General features: G+C 41.2%; 1 protein-coding gene across 6 annotated transcripts in view; it reads left to right on the top strand.

Moving 5' to 3' along the window:
• PCDH9 (protocadherin 9) overlaps positions 1-25,992 on the top strand; it is a 931,878-nt gene that overhangs the window by 899,091 nt on the left and 6,795 nt on the right. The window lies entirely within an intron of this gene.

Here is a 25,992-nt window from a genome sequence, read left to right as displayed (position 1 = left end):
ATCTATTAGGGCATGATTCTTTAACATACTGCAGATGTATCATGTATACTGAACACGAATTGTATATGGTCCTTAGCCAGCGAAAATGATACAAGTCTATAGGAAGGCTACACTTCTACTATAATGAATGAGAAAAATCAGGGTGGAATTTTTCTGTGACATTTTTTGTTTTTTTATTGGGTTGGTTTAATGGCAATCTTTTGTGTCTGGGTTGTGTTTTGAGTGTGTTTTAGCGGTTTTTGGGGTAAAGTAGGGTAGGGTAGGGTTTGTTTATTTTTAATTTTGCTCTCAGTATCCCATACCATGAATATAAAAAAAGCAATAATGGATCTAGTACAGCACCAATAAATGCCTATCCAACAGGAAATACATATAATAAAGCAAAGTACGTCCAGTTTTGACAGGGAGGATAAGGTGATTCTCAGGCTTGTAATGTGGTAAATATGCAGTATATGCAAGCGTTTATGGTTGGTGCTGTGATTTGCTGCAGGACATGCTGAGGCAGGCACTTGTGTAAATCAATGCTTCCCAGTTTACTTAAACAATTATGTCACTTGATCAGCATGAAACAGTGAGATCTCACTACCTCCATTTTTTAGTTGCAAAAATGGGACACCAGAAGCAATTACATTGTAAATTAGCTGACAAGCAGAGAATACCTAGTGGATGCATAACCACTGAAGTAGAGAATGTTTTTACTGTTATTTCTTTTCTGAAAAGGAACATTGTGGAGGGGAGGCAGGAGTCAGCCCTGAATTGTTTTCTAAGCTGTTCCTATGTCATGCCTGTTCTCTGTGAGTGGATGCAATATATGAACTGACAAAGTGCAATGCTTCTTTGCCACTCAGGCTATTGAGTGCTTACTAAGTGTTTATACCTACAGTTGTGTGGAAATTAGTTAATTAGCACAGTAAAAAAATCACATTTAATAAAAATAAAACTAGGCAAGATGTTTTCTGTTATCAGCACTTGAAGGTGGGAGTTGTTTTCTTTTTAGTATGTTTATATGTAAGTGTGTTTTGAGCAGGGGTCCAAAAGCAGCAGCAAATTACCTTTCACCCCTATGAAGTGAGATTTTTTTTCCAGAAAAACTCAGCGGTCACCTTGATGTTTTACACTTTTCCACACATCTGCCCTTTGTCTACCACATGCACCTACATACCCCCTTTGCACCGTGCCTGCACTCCTTACATGCTGCATGGGCTCAAAAGTAATGTGGGACTCAACTGCCTTTGCAATGTCCACAGACTGAAACTGGTTGAGAATTCCTTTTTTTCTTTTTCTTTTTTTTGCAAATTTTAAAAACTATTTTTGCAAATAATTTCTATATTTTTTCAAGCAGCTCCACCAGACTCTTTTTGGGTGTTCTGTGGAGGCTAATCTCTCTGCCTTGGAGCTATGCCCAGAATGGATAACTTTATTCCCTTGCATGGGCTCTTAGGATGGGCCACAATCCTGCCATTCTTATTACTGGGATTTTCTGTTTTAAAACTATGGGTCTGATCCACTGCTGCAATACTACTCTTCTGGCACCATCATTCTATTGAAATCAAGGATGTTACACTGATATAGAAGTGGAGTGCCGCGGTGGTAAATCAGGCCCCAGATGTTTTGCTTGGAGGGTCAGATTGTGAGTTTTTGATATTTGTGTGAAAGTCTATTCAGTCTCACTGTCTCAGGGTGGGTAAAAGGCACACTGATACACTAACTTGTGGGGAGGATGTCTGCGGGCCTTGCACATTGGATGGCTGTATTCCATCCAGACGGAAAGCTATTTCCAGTTAGTGATCAATTGGAAGAAATATAAACTACTTCAGTAGCCTCAAGTGCTACAGGAGTAAATTCTGGCACTTAGAGCGTTCACCATGTGACAGCCCAATGGATATGTAACTAAATCCCCATGCACAGTTTTGAAAATTTACAGCTTCAGTTATATCCATGTAAGTGATCTCCAAGCCTCTTGAACGTAAGGACACACATATCACAACCTGTGGCAATTTCCAAATGCAGCTACTAACATTATTTTCTCCTGAGTTATTCAAACTATGTCACCACCCCCATTTACTACTTGAATTTCTGTGGGATCCCCATTGTCCACCACATCAAGTTTAAATACTTATTCTTGCATTCAGCGGACCTTCTTAACTCCACTTTGGCCTATGTCTCTGAGCTACTATCCTCATAATGCCCTCTGCACCAAATATATCCATTGCCACTCTTCATACTTCTCTTCCTCCTTTCTCCTTGCCTTTTTTCTCACAGCCTACTATGTAGGGAATGCCCCCAATGCTGGTTCAACAGCCAACACCTTTTCCACTTTTCAGATTCACCGCTTCTGTGATGTCCATGGGAAGTGAACACACACAAACAATAAAAGCACTGTAAAATTAATACTTCTTCTGAGCCCTTTCAGTCTGTCCTATCCTCTTCACTTAACTTGTAAGTGGGGCATAGAATGTCCTCATTTGGTTCCTTGTACATTGTACATGAATACGTTGTTGTTACTGTATATTTGTTAAGTATCAACAGTGATGTGGGCGATAGCAACATTAAGAGTGTGGTCTGTGACACTATCATAGATTTCAAGGCCTTGACTAACTCAATACTGTGCATCAGTGCTTTTCAACCAGGGGTACTCAAAGGTTTTCCGGAAGGTACATCAACTCATCTAGATCTTCACCTAATTTTATGACAGAGTACATAAAAAGCAATAGCGAAGTCAGTGCAAACTAAAATTTCATAGACAATGATATGTTTTACTGCTCTGTATACTATACACTGAAATGTAAGTACAATATTTATATTCCAAGTGATTTATTTTATAATTATATGGTAAAAATGAGAAAGTAAGAAAATGTTCAGTAATAGTGTGCTGTGACACTTCTGTATTTTTATGTCTGAATTTGTAAGTTTTAAGTGATGTGAAACTTGGGGATACACAAGACAAATCCCCAGACACAAATACACAAGACTCTTAAAAGGGGTACAGTAGTCTGGAAAGACTGAGAGCCACTGCTGTATATTACTTGACTAATTCAGTTAAGGAATGACTGTATATGAGTCATTTCTGATAATATGGAATCTGTGAAATACACAATGCAGGGCGTTACAGAACTGCTGATGTAATCATAATCTGTAATGGTTTTTTTAGACTAGCCCTATTAATTACCATTATGTAAATGTAATGTAGCCATAATAAATAATGGGGCAAATGTTAAAGGGAAAAATATGAGAATTTAGGCAACAACTGCATAACGAGGAATAATTTGTTACACAACAGCAAGAGTATGCTGATATCTCAGGCACAGGCCGTTTTATAACTCCTAAAATTAAAAAGACAAAGAACTATGGGTAAAATTTTCAAAAGCACCTGAAGTGACTTAGGAGCCTAAGTCTCATTGAAAGTCAAAGCTAGTCTGGGCAGCTGAGGGCATCTGAGAGGGAGGGAAATGGGACTACTGGGGAATGAGTAGGAGGTCTGGGAAGGTGAGTGGGGAATGCATCAGAGCAGGGAATAGCAGGAATGTGGAACCTGGAAAAAAAGTGGGTCTTGAGCCTACGCACCTGGAAGGACAGTAAGTGGAAAGGAGCTATGCTAAAGCAACCACCTGTGGTTGGTTACAGAAGACATCTTCTCCTCTGCTGCCTGTACCCCTAGCGCAGTTCAAGTTACCTCACCTATCGTTCAAGTGACCTCATTGGCACTCATTAAGTATTACATACAGATAAAGGGCCCAATCCTGCTCCCAGTGAAGTCAATAGGAAAACTCCCATTGATTTCAAAGGAGAAAAGGTTGGGCCCAACAAAGGCATGGAGAAGCTGTGGTCTGTCTCTTGTTCCATGGAATGAGAGAGCAAATTTTTTTCTAACAATAAAGTATTTTGACATCTCAGATAATGTCATTGCATTCATCAGAATATCTTTCTGCCATTGTTTCTAAATGTCTCACTGACTCTGAAATTGCTACTTAATAAATTAATTCACTCAGTGCAAGGGTAATAATCTGGTTAAATGATCATAACTACAATTTTATAATAGTTCTTCTTCTAAAGCTAAATTGTTGGCACAAAGCCAAGAATTACGGGAAAGGATTTGGAGGGGGTGAAGCTGAAAGTTTTAAACTATCAGTGATCATTTGCACTATTCTTTAGTTCATGATAGCTGTCTAACCCAAACCTGGGACAGAGCATGAGCAGGTCAAGGATTTCTAGGTGTTTTGACAAGGCATTTTATAAATAACGAGTAACATCTATTCTGCTATTCCTGTCAGGGAAGTGAAACACTGAATAAGTGAATCCTAATAAAACTTGACAACTGGAATTCTTCATTTCATTTTCATATTTCAATAAATCAGCTAAATAGATCTCTTCGGAAAAAAAAATAGAATTTCATGTTATATTGTTTTTCAGAGGCTTTGAATGTGCTAATTGTTTTTAAATATTTTATTTAATTGAATTGTTATTATATGATAAATGAAAACAATATAATAATAAATATCAAAGCACTCCTTACCACTTATTAATGTATTAATCTCATGGGGACAAAAAAAAAAGAAAAAAAACACAATGAAGCTATAGGTAAATACATTAGAAACTACATCTTAGAGTAAACTTTAAAATCTTCTATGGGCTGAGGCAAGGAATAAGATTTCCCAGGCAATACATTAAATTATTAAATAATACTAACCAGGAGACCATCAGGATCTCTCTGTACAAATAAGCAGTGCCCCAAACCTACATCTCTCTTTTTGACTTTGCATTAAACTGTAATAATGCTTTCAAAAACTACAAAATACCTGTTTTTGTCTTGGTATACTACTACCCAAATCTGAGCTGAAATTTTGTTTCATATATGAAGCAATGTTTTGTTTTTGCTTTCCCTGGTAAGCTTCTTAATGGCTAGGTGTGAATTGTTGAGAATGATATTATGGATAACTTGGAATCTGGATGCAAAGAAGCATGGACAATATTTAATGGAGCCTTTTATGCTTACATTTGATTCTGATCTCCATTTGTATCAGTTCTAGTATTGATTTTTAGCTTCCTGTTGCCTTTCTTTAGCCTGACAGTTTGAAGTAGAGTTGGGTTTCCCATTTCTGAGAAAATGTTTGAGATTTCGAATGTCTCCTGTTTCACACTGGATCATCCTCTGGTTTGTGGATTGCTCTGGATGCAGGAGATAGGTGTCTGGATACCTGGATGGAGGCAGCAGTGTGTGGCTTAGAGGCAGGAACATAGACACTGAGGGAACTTTTACTGTAGAAACTTTGACGCAGAGCGAGTTTAGGCACCTAGAGGGTTTTGGAGGGAATTTTATGCATCACACTGGAGCCTAAACAGGGACTTAGGGGCCTAACTCCTTTTGTGTATCCAGCCCCAAGGCTCCAATTCTGCAAACACTTGCATATTTCATTAATTTCATTCAACTCAGTTTAACTACTCTTATGTATAAAGTCACTCACATGCATAAACAAATGCAGAATTGGGGCATTAGAATCCATATTACCTCTGTCTTCAGTGGAGTGGCTTCCTTGTGACATGGCTGAATTTAGCCCCATGGAAATACAGTGCAAGTAAGGAAGCTGAAGTCAGTCTTATATCTCAATAAAAGTTTGTTTAAAAATATACAAGTGTAGCAGAAGCCCAGAACATCTTAAAAGACATAACGATAAAGTCATATCAAACTGCATGTCCACTGGGGAATAATGCAAGGAGTGAGATCTGAGAGTAAATAGAAAGTGAACACACACATAGAAAAGCCTCCACTGTGAAAGAAAGAAAGAAAGAAAGAAAGAAAGAAAGAAAGAAAGAAAGAAAGAAAGAAAGAAAGAAAGAAAGAAAGAAAGAAGTTGGGAAGGATAGTCAGGAGAAACATAATGGGAAGGTTGCAGGTAGAATGACTAAAGAGAGAGAATATGAAAGTAATTTGGTATAGGTAAAGAGAAAATGAACCCAAAAATAAGGCAGGATTGTTAATAAATTAATTGGTTTCATAATAGACTTTTATGTCATATGATAACTGACATTGGCTGCTGTTAAAATCATTGCTGACCGGAACAGAAAATCCATGATTTTTGGGTAGTGTCTACTTTTCCAGTTCCGCATTTATTCCTTTAAGTGAGCTGTAGGTTTTCCCATTTCTTTCAGGAGTCATGGGAAGATGTTTACATTGGCTAATATACTGCAACAGTGATAGTATTTGGGGTATATTTCAACATGATTAGAAGTATACTTAAGTGATAGATTTTGAACTGAAGCCATACTGATTGTTCTAGATGACAGCTTAACATTATAAATCTTGCCAAAGGTTTCAGAGCTAGGAACTTTGGACTGCTATCTAAATTAAAAAGAAAAGGTTCACATCACAGGCCACTTTTATTAGAGAGAAACAACCTGACATCCCAACCAATATCAATAAGAATTAAATGAGAGAGCTGGCTTGTGGATTTGGTTAATTCAAAGAAAGAGACAGACAGAAGGAATATGGCAAAGGACTGAAATTGAGTCTCCAGCTGGGAGCAAACCACGGAAAGCTGGAGTCCACAGAGGTTTAATAGTTGTAGGTTAGTGAAGCAAGCTGTAGGAATGGGGTGAAAGAATCTGTTTCAGAAGCATTTGCTTTGGTGACAGATTTCACTGCTTGAACTAAAACACTAGGTAACATCTTGCTACGTTTCTTGGATGTTCCCTTTATCTTTGGTGAATGAGGACAACAGGCACTTTCCCCTTCATACACTCCTGTACTCTCTGATCTTTTTTTCTGACATGTTCTGATGGGAACTCAGCCAGCTCCAACTCTTGACACTGTTAGAAACAATACGGTTTTTGTGGGCATTTACAGGGATTTGTTATCCTTAATAAGAGTATTACATTGTATCTGTAAAGAACAGCAGTAAAATATTTTCCATCAGAAAACACACTCTGATGGAAGATACAAGCCCTTGGACTTAAGCTATCAATTCTATTTTAGGGCAGCAGGAAAATGGGAGTGGGAGGGAGGTGGCTTTTAGTCATCATGTACGTCCAGACTACCAGTAATATTGGAATATGGATTGAATCTTCAAGGATTATGAATATAAACTAATAATTATTAATGTGTGATGGCTGAGCCCAGATTTCAGTGGTTCTATGTGTCAACCAACATACTTAATGATCTTTTCAATGTACAGTCAAACAGCTTACTTAAAGAGTGGGATAGAAACTGTAAGTCTTCTGGTCTTCTGTTGTGTATTTAATTATGTTAGTGCACAGAATATCCTGGTGATAGGTGCAATATAGACAGGTCAATCTCTATCAGTCTAAAATTATATGTCATTTAGGGGCTGATTCTGCCACCCTTATGCATGTGATGTTGTATCTTATGGAGAAAGATATATTCAATAAGAGTAAGAATGATAGCATCTGGACCTTAGAGTTTAATCACTGCTCCTTTTTGTCGCCAGTTCTTATGCTTCTCCAGGCCTCTACTCCTATCACCTCTCCATTCTCCAGGCCACCAGTAGTCTTGCCTAGATTATTTGCAAAAACACAGCCTTCCCTCTCATGAATACAACCATCCCAGACTTCTCTACCTGTTAAAAGGCTTGGAGAATCATCATTCAATGGGGTGTTTCTAATGGAGTCCCACAGGGATCTCTTCTTGTCCCAGTGCTATTCAATAACTTTAGCATTGATCTGAAGGAAATATGAAACCATTCTTGGTAAAATTTGCAAATGACACAAAGATTGGTAGATGAGAGACTGGTCAATATTCATAAGGATAGGTCAGTCATACAGAGAGATTTGGATTGCTTGGTAAATCTTGTCTCATTTCAGCAACATATCATTTAATAATGCATCTGGGAACAAATAATGCAGCCTTAAATTTGGGGGACTATATCCTGGGAAGCAGTGACTCTGAAAGGGACTTAAATATCAGGGTTTATGTAAACTCCCAGTGCAGTATTGAGGCTAAGAGAGCTAATGTGATTCCTGGATATATAAGTATGGGAATGTTGAACAGAAATAGGAAGGTGGCATTGGAGAGACCATAACTGGAATCCACTGTCCGCTACTGCTGTCTGCAACTCAAAAAGAATATTGAAAACATTTTAGAAAGGTTTCAGAAAAGCCTTACAGAAATTATTTGAGCTCTGAAAAATTTGCCTTAGGGTATGTCTACACTACGAAATTAGGTCGAATTTATAGAAGTCGGTTTTGTAGAAAGTGTTTTTATACAATTGATTGTGTGTGTCCCCACACAAATGCTCTAAGTGCATGTAGTCGGCAGACTGTGTCCACAGTACCGAGGCAACCGTCGACTTCCGGAGCATTGCACTGTGGGTAGCTATCTCACAGTTCCCGCAGTCTCTGCCGCCCATTTGAGTTCTGGGTAGAAATCCCAGTGCCTGATGGGGCTAAAACATTGTCGCAGGTGGTTTTGGGTACATATCATCAGGCCCCCATTCCCTCCCTCCCTCCGTGAAAGCAAGGGCAGACAATCGTTTTGCACCTTTTTTTTTTTGAGTTACCTGTGCAGACGCCATACCATGGCAAGCATAGAGCCCGCTCAGCTAAGCGTCACTGTATGTCTCCTGAGTGCTGACAGACGTGGAACTGCATTGCTACATAGCAGCAGTTTATTGCCTTTTGGCAGCAGACAGTGCAGTATGACTGGTAGCCGTTGTCGACGTAGTCCTGGGTGCTCTTTTAACTGGGCGCCTGGGCAAACATGGAAGTGACTCAGCCAGATCATTTCCCTTTTAAGTTTTGTCTCATGGTGATTGAGTCCTACCGGCAGTACAGTCTTTTAATCTGCAGCTAGCAGAAGACGATGGCCAGGAGTCATACTGCACCATCTTTTGCCGAGCACCCAGGAGATGACGATGGCTAGCAGTCATACTGCATAGTCTGCTGCCAGCAAGATATATAAAGATAGATGAAGTGGCTCAAAACAGAAATAGACCAGATTTGTTTTGTATTCATTTTCTCCTCCCTCCCTCCCTCCCTCTGTGAAATCGATGGCCTGCTAAACCCAGTTTTGAGTTCTATCCTTGAGGTTTTGAGTTCTATCCTTGAGGGGGCCATTCAATTTCACGCAAAGCCACCCCCTTTGTTGATTTTAATTCCCTGTAAGCCAATCCTGTAAACCATGTCGTGAGTCACCCCTCCCTCCGTCAGGGCAACGCAGACAATCTTTCCACGCCTTTTTTCTGTGCAGACGCCATACCACGGCAAGCATGGAGCTCGCTCAGATCACTTTGGCAATTATGAGCACATTAAACACACATGCATTATCCAGCAGTATATGCAGCACCAGAACCTGGCAAAGCGAAACTGGGCGAGTAGGCGATGTCAGCGCGGTGACGAGAATGATGAAGACATGGACACAGACTTCTCTCAAAGCTCGGGCCCTGGCAACGTGGGCATCATGGTGCTAATGGGGCAGGCTCATGCAGTGGAACGCCGATTCTGGGCCCGGGAAACAAGCACAGACTGGTGGGACCACATAGTGTTGCAGGTCTGGGACGATTCCCAGTGGCTGTGAAACTTTCGCATGCGTAAGGGCACTTTCATGGAACTTTGTGACTTGCTTTCCCCTGCCCTGAGGTGCAAGAATGCCAAGATGAAAGCAGCCTTCACAGTTGAGAAGCGAGTGGCAATAGCCCTGTGGAAGCTTGCAACACCAGACAGCTACCGGTCAGTCAGGAATCAATTTGGAGTGGGCAAATCTACTGTGGGGGCTGCTGTGATGCAAGTAGCCAATGCAATCAAAGATCTGCTGATATCAAGGGTAGTGACCCTGGGAAATGTGCAGGTCATAGTGGATGGCTTTGCTGCAATGGGATTCCCTAACTGTGGTGGGGCCATAGGTGGAACCCATATCCCTATCTTGGCATCGGAGCACCAAGCCGGCGAGTACATAAACTGAAAGGAGTACTTTTCAATAGTGCTGCAAGCACTGGTGAATAACAAGGGACGTTTCATCAACATCAACGTGGGATGGCCGGGAAAGGTACATGATGCTCACATCTTTAGGAACTCTGGTCTGTTTCAAAAGCTGCAGGAAGGGACTTTATTCGCAGACCAGAAAATAACCGTTGGGGATGTTGAAATGCCTATAGTTATCCTTGGGGACCCAGCCTACCTCTTAATGCCATGGCTCATGAAGCGATACACAGGCAGCCTGGACAATAGTCAGGAGCTGTTCAACTACAGGCTGAGCAAGTGCAGAATGGTGGTAGAATGTGCATTTGGATGTTTAAAAGTGCGCTGGCACAGTTTACTGACTCAGTTAGACCTCAGCGAAACCAATATTCCCACTATTATTACTGCTTGCTGTGCGCGCCACAATATCTGTGAGAGTTAGGGGGAGACGTTTATGGCAGGGTGGGACGTTGAGGCAAATCGCCTGGCTGCTGGTTAGGCACAGCCAGACACCAGGACGGTTAGAAGAGCACAGGAGGGCGCGGTGCGCATCAGAGAAGCTTTGAAAACCAGTTTCATGCCTGGCCAGGCTACAGTGTGAAAGTTCTGTTTGTTTCTCCTTGATGAAACCCCCCCCCGCCCCTTGGTTCACTCTACTTCCCTGTAAGCTAACCACCTTCCCCTCCTCCCTTCGATCACCACTTGCAGAGGCAATAAAGTCATTGTTGCTTCACATTCATGCATTCTTTATTAATTCATCACACAAATAGGGGGATAACTACTAATGTAGCCCAGGAGGGGTGTTGGAGGAGAGAAGCACCAGGAGGGGTGGTGGAGGAGATAAGGACAAGGCCACACAACACTTTAAAAGTTTAAAACTTTAAAACTTATTGAATGCCAGCCTTCTGTTGCTTGGGCAATCCTCTGGGGTGGAGTGGCTGGGTGGCCGGAGGCCCCCCCAACACATTCTTGGGCATCTGAGTGAGGAGGCTATGGAACTTGGGGAGGAGGGCAGTTGGTTACACAGGGGCTGTAGCGGCAGTCTGTGCTCCTGCTGCCTTTCCTGCAGCTCAACCATACGCTGGAGCATATTAGTTTGATCCTTCAGCAGCCTCAGCATTGAATCTTGCCTCCTCTCATCACGCTGCCGCCACCTTTCAGCTTCAGCCCTTTCTTCAGCCCGCTACCTCTCCTCCCGGTCATTTTGTGCTTTCCTGCACTCTGACATTGTCTGACTCCACACATTCGTCTGTGCTCTGTCAGTGTGGGAGGACAGCATGAGCTCAGAGAACATTTCATCGCGAGTGCATTTTTGTCGCCTTCTAATCTTCGCTAGCCTCTGCGAAGGAGAAGAACCTATGATCCTTGAAACACATGCAGCTGGTGGAGAAAAAAAAAAGGGACAGTGGTATTTAAAAAGACACATGTTATAGAACAATGGGTAAACTCTTTCACGGTAAACCTTGCTGTTAACATTAGATACATAGCACATGTGCTTTCGTTCCAAGGTCGCATTTTGCCTCCCCCCAGCACGTGGCTAGCCGCTCCCCCATTGTCCCTCCCCATGGCTAACAGTGGGGAACATTTCTGTTCAGCTACAGGCAAACAGCCCAGCAGGAACGGGCAACTCTGAATGTCACCTTAAGAAAAGCACCCTATTTCAACCAGGTGACCAGGAATGATATCACTCTCCTGAGGATAACACAGAGAGATAAGGAACGGATGTTGTTTGAATGCCAGCAAACATACACTGCAATGCTTTGTTCTACAATAATTCCCGAGTATGTGCTACTGGCCTGGAGTGGTAAAGTATCCTACCATGGTGGATGGAATAAGGCTGCCTTCCCCAGAAACGTTTTGCAAAGGCTTTGGGAGTATATCCAGGAGAGCCACGAATGCCAGGGCAAATTAATCATTAAATATGCTTGCTTTTAAACCATGTACAATATTTTAAAAGATACACTCACCAGAGTTCCCTTCTCTGCCTGGTGGGTCCGGGAGGCAGCCTTGGGTGGGTTCGGGGGTACTGGCTCCAGGTCCAGGGTGAGAAATAGTTCCTGGCTGTTGGGAAAACCAGTTTCTCCACTTGCTTGCTGTGAGCTATCTACAACCTCATCATCATCATCTTCCTCGTCCCCAAAACCTGCTTCCGTGTTGCCTTCATCTCCATGGAAGGAGTCAAACAACACGGCTGGGGTAGTGGTGGCTGAACCCCCTAAAATGGCATGTAGCTCATCATAGAAGCGGCATGTTTTGGGCTCTGACCCGGAGCGGCCGTTCGCCTCTCTGGTTTTCTGGTAGGCTTGCCTCACCTCTTTAAGTTTCACGCAGCACTGCTTCGGGTCCCTATTATGGCCTCTGTCCTTCATGCCCTGGAAGATTTTGACAAATGTTTTGGCATTTCGAAAACTGGAACTTAGTTCTGATAACAAGGATTCCTCTCCCCATACAGTGATCAGATCCCATACCTCCCATTCGGTCCATGCTGGAGCTCTTTTGCGATTGTGGGACTCCATCATGGTCATCTCTGCTGATGAACTCTGCAGAGTCGCCTGCAGCTTGCCACGCTGGCCAAACAGGATATTGAAATTTAAAAGTTCACGGGCCTTTTCCTGTCTACCTGGCCAGTGCATCTGAGTTGAGAGTGCTGTCCAGAGTGGTCACAATGGAGCACTCTGGGATAGCTCCCAGAGGCCAATACCTAATTGTGTCCACAGTACCCCAAATTCGACCCAGCAAGGCCGATTTCAGTGCTAATCCCCTTGTCGGAAGTGGAGTAAGGAAATCGATTTTAAGAGCCCTTTAAGTCGAAAAAAAGGGCTTCGTCGTGTGGACGGGTGCAGGGTTAAATCAATTTAACGCTGCTAAATTCGATCTCAACTCCCAGTGTAGACCAGGGCTTACAGTGCGAGATTTAGGAAGCCCAATCTATTTATAATATTTATCAAAGAGAAGATTCAGAGGTGAGTTGATTACAGTCTATAAGACTGTACATGGGGAGGTTTCTGATACTAGTGGGCTCTGAGTAAGTAAAGACATACTGAAATCCAATGCGTGGGAGCTGAAGCTAGGGAAATTCAGGCTAGATTTAAGGTTCATAATTTTTATCAATTAAGGTAATTAACCATTGGAAAAATTTACCTGGAGAGGTGATGTATTATCCGTCACTTGTGGTTCTTAAATGAAGATTGGATGACTTTCTAAAATATATGTTCTAGCTTAGTCACAGTATAGGTTTGATTCAGGATTCACCGGGTGAAATGTTGAGGCCTGTGATACACATGAGGTTACATTAGATGATCAAAGTGTTCCCTTTTAGTCTTGAAAACCTATGAATCTGTATAGCTCAGGCAGTATGTCTGGTAAGCCTCCAGATTTCTGCTGTATTCAAGTAAGTACTAGAATTAAACTTAATAATTTTATAGGCAAAGGAACCTGTTGGAATTATGGATATATTTTAGGGTTTTGAATTGCCACCCATCACAGTAGTAGCTGAGCAACTTCCATGTTAATTAAATTGGTAATGACAAAGTCTAGCGGACTTCATGGAGTCTCTGGCTCCTTTTCCCTTTTTGGAAGTTATGCAGAGAGAACCTTTTTGGGTTAGGGAGATTAGGGGCCAGATTCTGATGCCCGTATTTGTGTTAAAGTAGAAAATTACTCAATGAGTGGACTAATTGATTTTAACAGGATTACTCAGCTCTGACTGGGTGTGGTGGCACATACCTGTAATGCTGGCTATTTGGAAGGCTAAAGATGGCAAACTGCTTGAGCTCAGGGGTTCTGGGCTCTGGTGCGTTATGCCAATTGGGTATGTGGTGCCCCGGACAGCCTGGCCAGTAGGTGGCTGAAGCAATGGCTAGAACAATATGAACATGGTGTTGTTATCACCGCTTTCTCTGTGAGGGCTTATGGGCCAATCGATCAAGGTTACGCAGCTCCTTCCTCTTCTCCCAATATCTAACAGAGAAGGAAGAAGATTCTTCTGAAAAAAGGGACAACACAGGGGCTGAATTGTGAGTCTCACTCATGTTTTGGCTCCTGCCTGTCCCAGGGGTAGTACAGTTACACACTGCCCCTTAGTTAGGGAAGATCACTGGTACCAATCCTGCCCTCATGGAGTAATGTGTATTTAATATGAGATGGAGGGTCAGTATCTGGCCCTAATATAGAGAGACACTCAGGAAAAATAAGTCTTTGATCCAGACTTCTTTTTTAAAAAATCTTAACCAGACTGAAACTCAAACTGACATTTATTTTAACCGACATGGTTGTGAGGCCAAACATACAGTAGTTGTAAATAAAATACAATGAAAAAAATACAAATGTTACAATGGTCTACTGTAACACTATAAGTGTTGCTAACATATCTCAGTTGCTGTAGTTGTCAGCATTCGGCAAAGCTTACTCACACTGAGTAGTACCTTTCTCCACAAGCAGTCCTCTTGAACTCCAGGGCACTGCTCGTAGAATAAGGTACTGTGTAATGTAAGTATGTCACATTCAAGTACAATTAAACTAATATATCTACATGTTCGATCTCAATTAAACACCAAGTGGATTTGTGTTCCTGATAAAAATCCTCTAGCTAAATAAACATTATAGAAATATTTAAGAATGTATATATAATAAAGAAATAATTGATAGAAACTTTGGAAATGAGACTTCAGGTGAGCTATTTCAACTGGCAGCAAGTTGGGGTAAATTAATAGAGAAGTAATGTAAATTTAGGGTAAATTAATAGAGAAGAAAATGTAACCATGTCAAAACTGGTGCTGTTTCAGCATGTTGCCTGTAAATCTGTTCAACAAAGTATTTTGATCAAGTACCATAAATATTAGGTATGGGGAGAAAAGCTTGTAAATGACTGTGGCCACAGGATGTTTTATAAATATGTTATTGTTATCAACTATCACCATCTTTAGGGAATGAGGGCTTTTTGTTTCATTTTGTTTTTGTTTTGTTTTTTAGGCAGCAGGATCTTAGTTAAATAAGGAAAAAGATGCATACTAAAAACAAGTTCTAATCCAAATACTTTAACAGTAAGTGTGCTGTGTTCTCAATAGGCGATCAAGTCAAATTTAGAAGCTTTATTTGTATCCTTTATGGAGATCTCATTTGTTAGATTGTCCCCTAGAAATTGAATGGATTGCAGAAAAAAATGTTAATTTTGAGAAGATAGAATTAGTTGAGATAATGCCCTCCTGAGCCATAGCTTAAGCAGATGAGAAGAAGATGGATAAGGTCCATATCATGCTGAGGAAGGGTGCTGATTTATACAGATATGCTATCTGTTGTTTGTGTACTATAAAATCTGTCTAAATAACATTATCCTCCCAGGGAGAGAATTTGCTCCTTTGGCTGCCCATGTGTTATTGTATTTGGACTGTCTCCATTTACAAATGTTGACTTTTCACCAAAATATTAAATCAGTATGAGAGACACATAAAAAGTGTAATCCTTATTTATTTGTTAACAAAATATTTTGCCAAATCTTATTTGCTCCCCTCCCCCCTCCCCCGCTGCCCCAAGGTGACTTTCTCTCTGCAGCCACAATGTGACACATAAATCCAGGTTACAGTACTTTTTTTATTTTTTTTAATCACAGAATGAGTTTTTACTTTTAATCAGAAACCAGAATCACACTCCCAAATTTGGACTTGTGTCAAATACCCTCCACATTTCTAAAGCAGTTCCCCTCCCACACACCCATTTTTCTAAGTTTATCAATGAAAGTTTATGAAAGTTCAAGCACTTTCTGCTAATATTTGCTGATCCATAGATTTTAAGGTCAAAAAGGACCATTTGATCATCTGGGGCTTTTCCACAGGGGGACTTGGACATTAATTAAGCTAAACCTAATTAAGGACACTTTAATTCTGAATGAGTGTGTCCGCACAGGCTTTAATGTGGTTTAACTAAGCCAATTTAAATTCACACCTTTAGTTAATTCCGATTAATTTTGCTGAGTGTCCCCATATAGACAAGCCCCTGTGCTGAGCTCCTCTATAACATGGACCATGGAATTTCACCCAGTTACCTCTGTAACAAGTGGGTAGTAAAGAACTGAAAGCAGGTTAGTTACCCATCTGTGATAAATAACATGGGGCTATATTTTGGCTCAAACTATGTAGCCATGCAGGGAACAAAAGGATCTTGCCCCAAAGGGACTGAAGTTTACGAACCACCCCTTAATCTGAGCTTATCTAATAGCCAAAACCAGGACCCAATGAACTCCGTTAGCAATATCTGTTGTAAAAGAACTGGAAACAAGAGGGCAATGTTGTTAAACACCTCCATGGTACTCTAAGTTTCCTTGAAGGAAAGCTATATGTGGTAGGGTATAGGGTACATTACACTTCAAGTCTGGAAAAATGTGAACAGTGAAAACTACCTCTTTATGGATTAAATTGTATCTGGCCCTTTTGCTGCCACGCGGAGGAGCAAAGGAGCAGAAGACCCTAGGCCACCTGTTCAGGTTGTCCAGATTACCCCTTTATGCACTTAACAGTACAAATTCCACAGTGCATTTCTTCCCATCTTCTCTCCATCTGCCTCCCTGCATGCAGGTGGACTGGGAGTGGGCAGAGAAAGGCAGGTAGCATGTAACCTGCACACTTACCAGTGCAAATGAGGCAGCATGGGGGAGAAAGTAATCTATATCTGGTAAAGAATTACTTTCTCTTAGAGTAAGGTGGGGGAATTTGGGGAATGTTGTGACAATTACTTCTGCAGAGTGGAGTGGCCTGCTAAGGTCGTCATATACATGGTCATATTCTGCCACACTTACTCCTCTTGATTAGTATTTTACTCTGTGAATAGTCAGATTCCTTTCAAAGGGACTACTCTGCATGTGTAAGGGTTGCAGCATGTGTCCTTCAGGCTAGCCCAATTAAGGACCAGAGTCTGTTGCCACCCTTATTTGTGTTCAGTAATGCCAAATGAGATGAGCTGTGGAGTATGGTGTCTTTCAATGTAAGGGTGACAGAAGCTAGCCCTTAATTACTAAACAGAAAAAGCAAATTGTACAGAATGTGCGTGGGAATTTTTGATTTGTTTTTTGGAACATAACCTAGGATTCAAGAAAGCACTTTTACATTAATTCTTTAATTAATTGAAGAGAAAAAATATGTCAGAACCATCTTTGTGTTATAAACCATTTTCCTTCTTTTAATCATATACAATAGGTGCAAAACCTTCATGGAATGCAGGAAAATCAGTTCTGTAATTATAAGTGGAGGGGGCGGAAGGTTTTGTAAAACTTGTAATATGTGGTCTCTTCAGGAAAGGTCATTTAACAATGCAGCGTATGAATGTGTTGCACAGTCAACAAGAGGCTTTCTATATCCAAGGTTAAATAGAGCTGAATTTTGTTAAAGGTCTGGTGTGAAAAGTTGAATAAATATGATTGTATCAAATTTTAAATGCAGCTGTGGCCATTGCAGCCCCTCATTAATTGGAATGCAAAATTGTGCAAGTCATTAATAACAGGTTTTGTATGCAGCGGCTACATAATATTATTATTGAGTGAGATTGGTGAAACAGAAACATGAAGACTTACCTTAAATCAAAAAAAGAAAAGGAGTACTTGTGGTACCTTGGAGACTAACAAATTTATTAGAGCATAAGCTTTCGTGAGCTACAGCTCACTTCATCGGATGCATTTGGTGGAAAAAGCAGAGGAGAGATTTATATACACACACACACACACAGAGAACATGAAACAATGGGTTTATCATACACACTGTAAGGAGAGTGATCACTTAAGATAAGCCATCACCAGCAGCAGGGGGGGGAAAGGAGGAAAACCTTTCATGGTGACAAGCAAGGTAGGCTAATTCCAGCAGTTAACAGGAATATAGAGGAACAGTGGGGGGTGGGGTGGGAGGGAGAAATACCATGGGGAAATAGTTTTACTTTGTGTAATGACTCATCCATTCCCAGTCTCTATTCAAGCCTAAGTTAATTGTATCCAGTTTGCAAATTAATTCCAATTCAGCAGTCTCTCATTGGAGTCTGTTTTTGAAGCTTTTTTGTTGAAGTATAGCCACTCTTAGGTCTGTGATCGAGTGACCAGAGAGATTGAAGTGTTCTCCAACTGGTTTTTGAATGTTATAATTCTTGAATTCTGATTTGTGTCCATTCATTCTTTTACGTAGAGACTGTCCAGTTTGGCCAATGTACATGGCAGAGGGGCATTGCTGGCACATGATGGCATATATCACATTGGTAGATGCGCAGGTGAACGAGCCTCTGATAGTGTGGCTGATGTGATTAGGCCCTATGATGGTATCCCCTGAATAGATATGTGGACAGAGTTGGCAACGGGCTTTGTTGCAAGGATAGGTTCCTGGGTTAGTGGTTCTGTTGTGTGGTGTGTGGTTGCTGGTGAGTATTTGCTTCAGATTGGGGGGCTGTCTGTAAGCAAGGACTGGTCTGTCTCCCAAGATCTGAGAGAGCGATGGCTCGTCCTTCAGGATAGGTTGTAGATCCTTGATGATGCGTTGGAGAGGTTTTAGTTGGGGGCTGAAGGTGATGGCTAGTGGCGTTCTGTTGTTTTCTTTGTTGGGCCTGTCCTGTAGTAGGTGACTTCTGGGTACTCTTCTGGCTCTGTCAATCTGTTTCTTCACTTCAGCAGGTGGGTACTGTAGTTGTAGGAATGCATGATAGAGATCTTGTAGGTGTTTGTCTCTGTCTGAGGGGTTGGAGCAAATGCGGTTATATCGTAGCGCTTGGCTGTAGACAATGGATCGAGTGGTATGATCTGGATGAAAGCTAGAGGCATGTAGGTAGGCATGTAGGGACGAGAGCTGAGGAAGCGTTGTCCCCTAATGCCCCTACTCTACTTGCGCTACATTGATGACATCTTCATCATCTGGACCCATGGAAAAGAAGCTCGTGAGGAATTCCACCATGATTTCAACAATTTCCATCCCACCATCAACCTCAGCCTGGATCAGTCCACACAAGAGATCCACTTCCTGGACACTACGGTGCTAATAAGCGATGGTCACATAAACACCACCCTATATCGGAAACCTACTGATCGCTATTCCTACCTACATGCCTCTAGCTTTCATCCAGATCATACCACTCGATCCATTGTCTACAACCTCTCCAACGCATCATCAAGGATCTACAACCTATCCTGAAGGATGACGCATCACTCTCACAGATCTTGGGAGACAGACCAGTCCTTGCTTACAGACAGCCCCCCAATCTGAAGCAAATACTCACCAGCAACCACACACCACACAACAGAACCACTAACCCAGGAACCTATCCTTGCAACAAAGCCCGTTGCCAACTCTGTCCACATATCTATTCAGGGGATACCATCATAGGGCCTAATCACATCAGCCACACTATCAGAGGCTCGTTCACCTGCGCATCTACCAATGTGATATATGCCATCATGTGCCAGCAATGCCCCTCTGCCATGTACATTGGCCAAACTGGACAGTCTCTACGTAAAAGAATGAATGGACACAAATCAGACGTCAAGAATTATAACATTCAAAAACCAGTTGGAGAACACTTCAATCTCTCTGGTCACTCGATCACAGACCGAAGAGTGGCTATACTTCAACAAAAAAACTTCAAAAACAGACTCCAAGGAGAGACTGCTGAATTGGAATTAATTTGCAAACTGGATACAATTAACTTAGGCTTGAATAGAGACTGGGAATGGATGAGTCATTACACAAAGTAAAACTATTTCCCCATGGTATTTCTCCCTCCCACCCCACCCCCCACTGTTCCTCTGATATTCTTGTTAATTGCTGGAATTAGCCTACCTTGCTTGTCACCATGAAAGGTTTTCCTCCTTTCCCCCCCCTGCTGCTGGTGATGGCTTATCTTAAGTGATCACTCTCCTTACAGTGTGTATGATAAACCCATTGTTTCATGTTCTCTGTGTGTGTGTGTGTGTATATAAATCTCTCCTCTGCTTTTTCCACCAAATGCATCCGATGAAGTGAGCTGTAGCTCATGAAAGCTTATGCTCTAATAAATTTGTTAGTCTCTAAGGTGCCACAAGTACTCCTTTTCTTTTTGCGAATACAGACTAACACGGCTGCTACTCTGAAACTTAAAATCAAAATAAAACCAAGCATAAGCATAAATGTACAAAACCAGATACATATTACAAAACACCTCCAAGGCTGGCATACTTGCAATCCTATGGTGACCATTAGAAATTAAGATGAAGACAATAGTAAGTGGAGAGCACCGTAAGTGGGCAGTGATGAGCAAGTTACCACCTTCCTGTCTTCCCAATGTCCCAGCTAGGGTTGGTATTACCATCTGTTTATACCCTAATCCTTGCATCCCCCACACAACCAGGACCATGTATGATTTAGGTTTAAGCATCCTGCCCATATTTGTCATTCTGAGGGAACCATAATTAAGGTTCCATTTGCTACCATAGGCTATTTGTATCATACATTTCCCAGCAGTTTTGATATGTAAATGTGGTTATTCCATGATTACCTGTATGACGAAATCCCCAAGAAATCTGGTATTTCAAGCTTAAACTGATCTTTTTCTTTTTACTTGCTTATCACAATATACATATTGCTAAGTCTTATAACCCTAGGTCAAGTACTTTATCTAGGCCTCAAACTTTTGAAACACTTACAACAAATACTTTTACATTTGTTTTCCCTTCTTGCATTGCAACTCTAAAGGCTTCCATTTTATGATCTTAAAACATTTTTATGTGTTTTAATACATGCTATATAGTTTAATCTTGCATAATTACTTTCCCTAAAATCAGGCCATGGTAAGGGTCAACACCATGTTCACCATCATACCTAACAGCAATGCATCCTGGCTAATGGATCCTAATTCACAGAGGAGGCTGAAAAACATCTCTGAGTATAACTTAACTTATGGTCTTCACTCTTTCACATTTAAAGAATGAGCCTCCAGCTTTGAGCAAGAGGGTTTTGAAGGAGCCAGTTGAAAAGCAGCTGGTCAACATGCCAGAAGCTAGTTGCTAATTGCAGCAGTTAGTTAATCAATGAAATAACAGTTCAGCTCCTGGGTATAATAAAATGAGATAAAAGACCACTCCGAATTTCCACAATTAGGGTATGGCCAACATTTGACTGGCATTTAACTGCTTGCACCTGTCTCCTTTTGAGGCAGCAAGCCATGCAGTTGCCTGACAGCTATTAACAGAATAAAATAATAAAAAAGGCCTTATTGAGGCATGAGATCTGTTATTAATAGTAACCAAGACAATTTAAGAGAGTGTTTGTTATGTACTTTTGTGTTTGCTTTCAAAACATTTAAATCCAGAGACAGATGGCTTGTACAGTTTTATCAGCAGTTGTGTCATTATGTATTCAAGCAGCCAAGACTGATAACCAGGCTCATGCATTACAGATTGTTCGGAGAACAAATACTTTGAAAAAACATATCAATAAAGTACTTTAGTGTGGAAAAACTTGATACAGTGACATTTTTTGGAGAGAAAGGAAACAAATTAATGCAATTATGAAATTAAAGCATCAGGAATAGGTTTTTAAGTGGTGCCATTGTTTGCAGTAATGAAACAAGTTTAGAAAACTGGGTGAAAGCTATTGTTTGGTAGTGGTGGAAGGGAAAGATAATTACCAGTCAGTGAATAGTGTGCTTTCTCAATACAAAATAGCTAACACTACCATCCTGTGTATCCCAAAAGATTCGTTCCCCCATCATACTGTTCATGATTATTTCACTTGTGCCATTGAATACTAAGAAGACTCTTAAGAAGGAATGAACTGTCTTCACAGAGAACATAATTACACAAGACAGAAGCAGAAGAAAACCATGCTACTGTGTTTTATTTTTATTGTGCCGAGCTCATATTTTCTCCAAAACTAATTATTTTTTCTTCTAAATCACATACATCTTGCATCAGGGGATTTGCAGAGCTCACAAAGCATCATAATGATTATTAGTAAGATGTATTAAATGTATTGTGGTTGCATCTAAATCAGATGCCCTAATCAGAGATCACGGTGCCTATGATGATAGTCACCATATGTACACATTATAAATGAGACTGTCCTTGTCCCAGATTGGAATGTACTGTTATTCCATTAGCATGGTATTAAAAGGTATTGTCTATAACCTGAAATGTACCCCTGAGTCTACACATAATGTAGCATCACTTCAAACAAAAAGTAAGAGGCTATTTTTATGTTTCAGAGTAGCAGCCGTGTTAGTCTGTATTCGCAAAAAGAAAAGGAGTACTTGTGGCACCTTAGAGACTAACAAATTTATTTGAGCATAAGCTTTCGTGAGCTACAGCTCACTTAGCTCATGAAAGCTTATGCTCAAATAAATTTGTTAGTCTCTAAGATGCCACAAGTACTCCTTTTCTTTTTGTTTTTATGTTGTGATGCCTTAAAGGCAAAGTATCAAAATGTTACTTGCTGATTAACAATTATATAGAGTCATTCAAGGAATTTTGTCTAATTATTCCATAGTTAAACCTCACAATTTTCTAGTGAGACTGGTAAACACTCTCTGCATTTTACAGACTAGGGAAATCGAGTCAGAAAGCTTCAGTGACTTGTTCCAAGTCTACAGTGAGAATGAGTATTACAGGAGTGTTCCTGACTCCCAGGCATGTACAGTGAATGCTAGAGCCAAAACACAACTCATATATTTGCAGATGAAACCCCACAAAGAGCAAGATTTGCCCTCTACAGAGAGTACTACACCCCTCTCAGGCTTGTCTGCATTTGAAATCTATAGATAGGGACAGCTGAGAACAAAAACACATCCCTCTTTGAAATGAATTGGATTGAGAAAGTCTTTTGGAGAGTCAAAGTGAGAAAGTGTCATTTGGCTAACCAGAAATATGGGAAATGCCCCTTCCAAAGTGACCTGAAGAAGAGCTCTGTGTAGCTCAAAAGCTTGTCTCTCTCACCAACAGATGTTGATCCACTAAAAGATATTACCTCACCCACCATGTTCCCCCAATATAGGTGATTATCTTCACAGCACATCCTGTCTCAGACAGCCCCTTATTCTTAGGACTAGATATTTAAATAATACCTTTCATCCAAATGTTTCAAAACTCTCTACAAACTTCACCAACTTTAAAAGGAAATCCATTCCGAGATTAACTATATTATCACTCTAGGACTCTTACTAAGGAAAGTTAAACACATGAAGTAAATCTCTCCAAGATTAATTTGACATGGCTTATAGGTCCACATGCATATTTTGTTCTAAGTAAAAACAGCTTATTACCCATTTAAATTCTAAACTCAAGTGATTGCCATATCTCTTTGAACTTTATTTTATTTTATTTAGCTAAACAGGGCAACATAACAGATCCACTTCATAAGTGTGAAGCTGAGAGTTCTCTTGTTAACTTGCTATTACATTGCAAATTGGAAGCCCAGGGTGCATGAACTGTATTTCTTGAACTGTGTCACTCTGTGGTGAAGGCTTTTCTTTGTGTATTGAAAGTTTAATCCCTGCCAAACCTTTCCTCCTTTGGTCAGCAAGATAGCATTTTACTGTGTGATCAGGCCAGTTGGAAAGAGTTTTGCCACTTCTCACTTTCTTCCTGTGAAAATGGAAAAAACCTAATTAAAATTAAATTTCTGTTCTCAGCAGAAAAAAAATCAGCTTTTAACCTATAAATAACCTTTGGAAATGTTAACAACATACTGGGATTACTTCCTTTACTTACTATAGCTTTTTTGTACTAAGTACTTGCCTCAATTTGATTATAGCTGTATAGTGGCGATTTCAAAGAGGGGCTTTTATAGAACAAGAATCTCTCTCTTCCCATGAATTATCACAGCTCTTATTTTAAAACCAAGATTAGTGGCGCTCCTTGAAATGTGTGCCAAACTTCGGCTTTGCCGTCACTTTTTTACCCTAAATTATTGCAGAACTGATTATTTCATCTTCAATTGCCCCAGTGTGACTGGGTCTTTATATTTCTTAAATTATTCCAATCGATTGCAATGGGAAATTTGCTTATACAAGGGTTGCAGGAGCTTCCAGTCATAGATCATCTAGTTAAAAAGACATTCTTACTTTTGTTGACCATAGTACCCAGAATCTACTGTTACAGACTGATATTCAAAAAGAGTTGTTCCTGCCCCAGTGACCTCACAATCTAAGAAAAGATATTCAGAGACAAGGATGAAGGAAACAATAGTTGACGTGTTTTTAACAAAATGCATCTAAATTAGATTTGCTAAAACTGAGTCTAAATGCAACAGATGATTAACATGTGGAACTCACTGCCACAGGATCTCATGAGGCAATTAGCCTAGGAAGTTTAAAAAAACATTAGGCAAGTTAAAAAGAATAGCAGCTACAATTAGACTAATTAGGATGATCTGGGGATTTGAAAATAAACCTGCTATGCTGCATTTGCTGCAATTGAAGAGTCTGAAATCTCCATTGTCGCTGCAGCACAAACATCTTCATTTAAATATCTTCAGTGATAATTACTAGCCCAAATTCACAATTATAAAGGCATCTTTGTGCTGACACAGCCCTCACAGACTGGTCTTTCTCTGGTCCATATTTTTCTTCTAATTAATGCTAACCTTCATGACTTCAGCATTCATGCCTATCTGGTTAACCTCATTCGCAAAATCAATCCATAATTTCCTTCCTGTTACTTCACTGTTTAATCAAGAAAAAAAATGCTTCTTAACTCTTTGACTGCCTGGAGGATTGACTAGGCCGTTGGTTTGCCCTGAAGTCAAGAAAAGGATTCCCAATTGAAGGTCTTCATCAAAATCATCATACATCTAGCAAAGGATCATGACCAATCACTGCTCATTGGGTTTATATATTCTCAGATGTTGAGAAATAGATAACAAAGACACATGTGGCAGTTTATCAGTCTTTTGGAACATCTTACCCTATGGGTAAATCCAGTCTGATCAGATCAGTGTCTCAGCTGCAAGTTCACTCACTTAGAAATAGCCTTAGACGGGGGAGAAGGTCAGCACTTTCTGGAGATAAAGGTGACTTGTCCACTGAGCTGATAGTCAGGCCTCTGAAACAGGCCAGCTGTTCTCTCTGTAGTGGGTGAAAGATGAAGTGGGTCTTTAATATGCATAGCATATTACAGACTGCATGGTCCATCTCCTGTGGTCTCATATTCATGTAAGAAAATCATGAAAACATAAGTGAGTTACGGAAGGTTCACATTGTGTGTACCCTTTGATTTATGTAGTTTTATAGCAAATCTTTGAGATGCATATTAATGTCCAGTGGGACTAATGTATTTCATATATTTATTGTACCAAATGGGGATCTGTATGTGGCAAGTCAATTTGACAATGGTACGGATTCTCTCATCCTCTCATTCTGTTTACTTTGTACCACTCAGGTGCTGCAGAGTGGTAAGAGCTAGACCAGGGGCGGGCAAACTTTTTGGCCTGAGGGCCACATCGGGTTTCCAAAATTGTATGGAGAGCCAGTTAGGAGAAGCTGTGCCTCCCCAAACAGTCAGGTTTGGCCTGGCCCCCGACCCCTATTCAACCCTCCCTGTCCCCTGTCCCCTGATGGCCCCCCTGGGACTCCTGCCCCATCCACCACTCCCTGTCCCTTGACTGCCCCCTGGACCCTCACCCCTGACTACCCCCTGCTGCCCCATCCAACCTCTCCTCTCATTCCTGACTGCCCCCTGGGGACTCCTGCCCCCATACAATGCCCCTGTTCCCCACCCTCTGACTGCCCTGCCTCCTATCCACAACCCCACCCCCGACCACTCCCCAAATTCCCCTGCCCTCCCTGCCCCCTTCCCGCGCTGCCTGGAGCACCAGTGGCTGGTGGTGCTACAGCTGAGCTACCCGGCTCGAGCCAGCCATGCCACCATGCAGCTCAGAGCACCTGGTCAGGCCAGCCTCTGCAGCTGTGCTGTCCCAGGAGCTTGCAACCCCGCCGCTCAGAGCATTGAGCCAGCAGTGCAGTGAGCTGCGGGTGCAGGGGAGGGGGAACAGCAGGGGAGGAGCCGGGGGCTAGCCTTCTGTGCCAGGAGCTCAGGGGCTGCGCGGGATGGATGTGGACCGCGGGCCATAGTTTGCCCACCTCTGATCTAGACCTAAG

The sequence above is a fragment of the Dermochelys coriacea genome, chromosome 1 (genome assembly GCF_009764565.3).
Source record: "Dermochelys coriacea isolate rDerCor1 chromosome 1, rDerCor1.pri.v4, whole genome shotgun sequence".
Lineage (NCBI taxonomy): Eukaryota > Metazoa > Chordata > Testudines > Dermochelyidae > Dermochelys > Dermochelys coriacea.
The sequence above is the reverse complement of the archived record's forward strand: the minus strand, read 5'-3'. Positions and strand labels throughout refer to the sequence as shown.